The following is a 5,146-nucleotide window of genomic DNA, read 5'->3' as shown; positions in this document are numbered from 1 at the left end:
CCAGTTCTGGGCTCCTGCAACATGGTGAACTTGTCACCCTGCCCAGAGGCCACGAATGTCCCCCGGGCAGGGGAGGAGCAGGGAGGCCTCTTCTGCTTCAGGAGTCACCACCGTGACAGTCTGGTCCTGAGCCTGGGGTCGGTCGGCTGCTTCACCCTGCGTGAGTGGTGGCCAGGGTCCCTTGGTGTCCCAGGAAGGGGCTGCGTTAATCCGTTTGCTGGGAACATGGTGAGCTTTCATAAATTCTATAGTCAGGCCCATCCATGATCAGGAAAGTTTTCTTTAATTATACATCCACGGTTACCTTCTCCCGGCATCAGTTCCATTCTGTCCGTCACGGAGTGATGCTCACTGCTCCCTGGATGTGAGCTCTGACGTGTTTCAACATTTTAGAAAATTCTCAGCGAGTATCTCTTTAAATACTGCCTCTTCCTGACTCCAGTAGACAGGCTCGACCTCCTAACTCTGCCCTCCACAGCTTGTACCATTTCTTTCATGTTTGCATCTGTCTCTGTCTGCATTTAGAATATTTCTCTGGGTCTATCTTCTAGTTCACTAATTTTCTCTTCAGCAATGTCTACTCTACAGTTTAACCCTTGGATTGGGGTTTTATTTTCAATGATCATATTCTTACTTCTAGGAGTTTTATTTGGTTGTTTTTCTTTCTTTTTTTTAAATTGGAGAATTGGTGGAGGGGAACAGTGTTGGGAAATTTGGGAAGGGGACCAGACAAGTTGTTCTTCTTCAGTCTTAATTGTGGAGGGCGCCAGTCGCCATCTGGCTGCCTGTTGGCAGCTCGTGGCCTCTAAGCTCAAGGTGCTATGTTCAATCTTAGTTGCAGGTGGGCATAGACATCATCCCATGTGGGAGTCGAACCGGCAGCCTTGTTAAGAGCGTACCCTGTATCCACTGAGCCATCTGGGTGGCAGATCAGCTCAAAGTGCCAAGTTCAGTCTTAGTTGCAGGTGGGCATAGCCCACCATCGAACAGGCAACCTTGTTGTTAGGAGCACGTGCTCTCACCAGCTGAGCCATCCTGCCACCGGTTGGCAGCTCAGGGTCAACTCAGCTCGGGCGCAGCTCACTGGCCCATGTGGGAATTGAACCGGCAACCCTGTTGCTCAGAGCTCGCGCCCTTAAGCTAACTCTTAACCAGCTGAGCCACTCGGCCAGCCCTTATTTGGTTGATTTTCAAATCTACTTGATCTTATTCCTTCATGATGTTTTTCAAAGAATTAAGCAGGCTCCATCTACCCCTGCATCCTGCATTCACACCAGACATTTGTGGGACTTACATGTCCTTGGGTGAGATGGCCCCACCTCTAGCAAGGCCCATCAGGACAGGGAGTCCTGAAATGCACCCACACTTTCAACGCCCGTTGCACAGGCAGCTGGGCGTCCACGTGGGAGAGAGCCTGGCCCCACCTCACACCACAGGGTGAGCTGCCTGTGGGCTGAAGACCCAGACGCACAGCATGTCCACCACTTCCTGACCTTGGGGTAGGAAGAACGTGCTATAAAGACACACGTGTTACAAACCTCAAAGGAAGTGATGGGTAGACTTGCGAACATTAACATTAAGAGCTTTGATGTAGGGAGAGACTATAGACAGTGTGAGAGGACCGGGAGGCAGGACAGGCAGCGCCGCTACTGACCAAGTGCTCGTGTCCAGCATCTGAGATCCTCGTAGGAAAAATACGAAAAACACAAGGAACTCTATAGAAAAACGGGTGGCAATCTGTTGGCTATCTCACACAAAAGGAAACGGAAGCACCAGGTGTGACCGGGGTCGCCGGGCAGCACTGTCTCAGACGCTGCTGGTGGAGTGCAGACGGCACCATGTTGAAAAAGAACTTGACAGGAGCTAACAGAAGAGAAGCTACACTGGTGTGTGGAGCACACGCATGCGTAGGGTCGGGTGGCCCTGTGTGCCCCCGAGTGGCAGCTGGTGTGGCCCTGACAGGAGCCGCCGTCCGGGCGCCAACAGCAAGGAAGGCTCACAGTCAGCGTGGACCAGCCCTGAGCTCACGGGAGGAGGTCCTCGCTGCAGGCCTGGTCAGACACACAAAGGCTGGAACAGGGGAAACACCGCTGCCCATTGTGGCACTGGGCACAAGGATAGGGCACAGGAGGGAGGCAAGGAGGCAGAGACAGCGCCACTCAGGTCGCCGGTGCAGCAGGGACCCGGTCCTNGTGCTGTGGGGTGCTGTGGGACACTGTGGGTGCTGTGGACACTTTGGAGCAGTGTGGGCAGTGTGGTGTGTTGTGGGCTATTGAATCGTTTCTCTGCTGGACACACGCAGAGCAGAGGCTCTGGGTGGAGAGAAGAAGGAACAGGAGAGTGCTGAGCCCAGACGCACGGCAGACGTGGTCAGACCTGGATGGAGACGGCCAGCTGCCTGGAGCCGTGGGTGTCAGGTAAGAGCTCCCGAGGTGGCGGGGGCATAGCTGGAAGAGGCTCTAGTGGTTCTACTGACAGTTGAGGGAAACCCAGGCCTTGGGGGCCAAAAAAGGGGGTAAATAAAAGGGACTCCAAGTTGCATTTGTTTTGGATCTATGACAATGCTTGGGGAGCCTTGCTGGGGACAGGCCGTCATGGAGGGTTCAACTCCTTCCACATAGGAAATGGAAAGTCTTGTGGGATTTGAGGGCTGAGAAAGGGGAGGGAACTGTTCTTGGAAAGACTTTCCGAACGAAGGGCTAGAATAGAATAAATAGCACTTGATCAAACCAATAAAACCAAGAAAACTGAAAAAGAGGAAACAACATCGTAAAAGAAATAATGAACATAAACTGAGATGGAAGGAGGGAAACTGTGTCGGTTATTACGCTGTGTGAACGCACTACATTCTCCCACTAGAGGTGGAGAATGTGAGTCGGGTTGACAGACAAAGCCTGGCTCCTTGAAAGATGCAAAGTGATAAGAAAAAGGATGACTATGTGGGGGGTGAAGGGGACAAGGAGGCAAATGCCAGCCAGAGGAAAGAAGGCATGGCCTTGTTGTTACCCGCAGATCAGCTGGAATGTCGAGGTGATGCAAGCAGCAGGATAAAGAGGGAAGTCTGGCTCTGGCGAAAGGCACAACTCACGGTAAAAAAACTATAAACCCTCATGCACCAAACAATGAAGCAGCTGTAGAAAGCGCATCAGTTAGAAATGTAGGGAGAATGTCTCAAAAATACAATCACAATGGAAGGTTGACACAGGGAAGGAACGGGGAGGACACGAATAACGGGAATAATTATTACTAAATGTGTGTCCAGCCCATGTGCAAATCCACCGTTTTCATAAGCACACATCACATTTATAAAATCAACCTTGCCTTTGGTCACAAAGAAAACTTTAACAAAATAAAAAGTTTGCAGATCATATTCTCTGAACATAATTTAATAAACTTATAAATAAATGATAAGTAGTGAATAATAATTTTAACTACCTGGAAATTAAGAAAGACATTTCTAGCTATTAAGAACAAAGGCTGTGTGTGCGTGTGTGCGTGCGTGTGTGCGTGTTGGCTATGGGTGTTAACCATCTGTGACACCAAGTAGCCGTCCATGTGGGTGACATGAGCAGCTGCCTCACGTTGTGTGGGGAGGGAGCACAGAGGGGCGGGGACCCTGTGCCCAGGGAAGGCTCCGTGCCCCAGTGACCATGTGTGTAAAGCAGTTGTGGGACACTCACTGTCGGGCACTGCTGATTCTTAAACATGACTTTGAACCTGGTCTGGATGGCTCCTGGGATGACCGGGGAAAAGATGATGGGCACCTTGATGGAGCTGAAAGGTCCAATCTCACCCTCTGTTATCTGCTCGGAGAAACAAAGGCCACAGGGCCAGTCAGCCTTCCTGTGTACGAAGGCACCTCCCACTGTCCCCACCACGGGCCATTTCACTGTGAACCTGAGTGGCGGCAGGACCCACGTTCCTGGGATGTCCTCCTGGCCACGCAGACACTGGTCCCAAGCCTGACCCTGCCCTGTGAGGACTTACTGTCCAGGACCCCAGCCAAGGGGAAGAGGCAAAGCGCAGCCTGAACCCCTCCCCAAATGCTGCCCCTCCCGTGTGTGCACTGCTCTCCTTAATGACCCCCCAGCCCTTGTGCGTGCCCTCTCCCCATCCTACGACACTGGCCTGGGAGGCCCTGCACCCAGGAAACCGCCACTATTGCTGTGGTCCTGGCAGACCCCAGCTTGGGACGGGGAGGCTGGATGCAGACAAGGCTGCCCGCTGCCCAGAGGCTTCATGTCCAGTGGCAAGTCCAGCGCTGGTCAATGGAGGGGCTGCCTGGGGGAGGTGGGTCAGCAGGTCAGGAGGCTGTGGCTGGAGGAAGGGGAGCCTCACTGACCTTGCCCAGTGAGATCTCCGTCAGTTCCTCGTTGGGGGGCATAGTCACAAGGGTGGTCACTCCCTCTGATTCTGGAAGAGAAGGGGCTTCAGATGTGAGGATTGGCTGGGCAGGGAGAGGATAGCTGTGCGCAGACCCACCAGAGACACAGCCACCCCCCCCCACCCCCACCACTGTCCTCCTGGAGCCATGGGGCCCACAGGGGAGTTGAGGTGTCAGGGCGTGACCTGGCCCCTCCATCTCCTGGGTTACCTGCGGCTATGGATTTGGGGGCACTTGCAGGAAGCTGGGTTGGGACGGGGTGAGGGGGCGGGATTTTCCCAAAGCCCCAGGAGGGAAGGAACTGGCCCCTGGGGGGGGTGCAGTGGCCTAAAGGCTGAAGCCTGAGTGCAGTGAGCAGGAGAAAAGAGGGACAGAGCAGGGAGTCAGCCCTTCAGCGTTTGCTTTGAAGCAGGAGGAGACGGGAAAGTGGGGTCAGGAGGGGTTCTGTGTGAAGATGAGGAAACGTCAGAATGAGTGTCTGACGAGAATGCCAGGCGGAGACAGAAAGACGGGGGCGAAGAGGGGAGAGGCTGCAGGAGTGTGGCCTTGGGGCACAGGCCCAGGCCCAGGGAGGGGGCAGCCAGCTCCCCACCATCTGGAGGGCGGACACTGTAGGGGTGGGAGCCCTCTCCTGATGTCCGCCATTTTCTAGCGACCTAGTGGAGCTAAGTCCTGAAAACTTTTAAATAATATCATCTTTTAAGAATGCATTTTATAATCAAATTTTGTAGCCTTATCTTTCACAGATACTTGGTTTTGTCT

General features: G+C 53.4%; 1 protein-coding gene and 1 long non-coding RNA gene across 2 annotated transcripts in view; both read right to left on the bottom strand.

The window, feature by feature from the left end:
* CFAP74 (cilia and flagella associated protein 74) overlaps nt 1-5,146 on the bottom strand; it is a 61,331-nt gene that overhangs the window by 23,441 nt on the left and 32,744 nt on the right. The gene's annotated exons all lie outside the window — the stretch shown is intronic.
* The window catches only part of LOC109391207 (uncharacterized), a 5,094-nt gene continuing 3,342 nt past the window's right edge, over nt 3,395-5,146 (bottom strand). Inside the window, exons 2-3 of the long non-coding RNA XR_002125755.1 lie at nt 4,343-4,413; nt 3,395-3,803 (exon numbers count right to left, since the gene is read on the bottom strand). This is a non-coding gene — a long non-coding RNA (uncharacterized LOC109391207). The remainder of the gene's footprint in view (nt 3,804-4,342; nt 4,414-5,146) is intronic.

Source organism: Hipposideros armiger, unplaced genomic scaffold, assembly GCF_001890085.2.
Source record: "Hipposideros armiger isolate ML-2016 unplaced genomic scaffold, ASM189008v1 scaffold_284, whole genome shotgun sequence".
NCBI lineage: Eukaryota > Metazoa > Chordata > Mammalia > Chiroptera > Hipposideridae > Hipposideros > Hipposideros armiger.
This window is presented reverse-complemented; position numbering and strand designations above follow the sequence as displayed.